Source organism: Rhincodon typus, chromosome 16 (genome assembly GCF_021869965.1).
Source record: "Rhincodon typus isolate 14 chromosome 16, sRhiTyp1.1, whole genome shotgun sequence".
NCBI lineage: Eukaryota > Metazoa > Chordata > Chondrichthyes > Orectolobiformes > Rhincodontidae > Rhincodon > Rhincodon typus.
This window is the reverse complement of record NC_063347.1, coordinates 37,041,755-37,042,041: the sequence shown is the minus strand read 5'-3', so window position 1 is coordinate 37,042,041 and position 287 is coordinate 37,041,755.

The window sequence follows — 287 nt, the reverse complement described above, 5'->3', positions numbered from 1 at the left end:
AGGGTAGCATCGTTGTGGCACTGCAGGAGGCCCAGGATGGACATGTCATCTGAGGAATGGGAGGGGGAGTTGAAATGGTTCGCGACTGGGAGGTGCAGTTGTTTAGTGCGAACCAAGCATAGGAGTTCCGCAAAGTGGTCCCCAAGCCTCCGCTTGGTTTCCCCGATGTAGAGGAGGCCACAATGGGAACAGCGACCCCACCCCCATCTCCTACCTACTAGCCTCATCCCACCCCCTTGACCTGTCTGTCCTCCCTGGACTGACCTATCCCCTCCCTAACTCCCCAC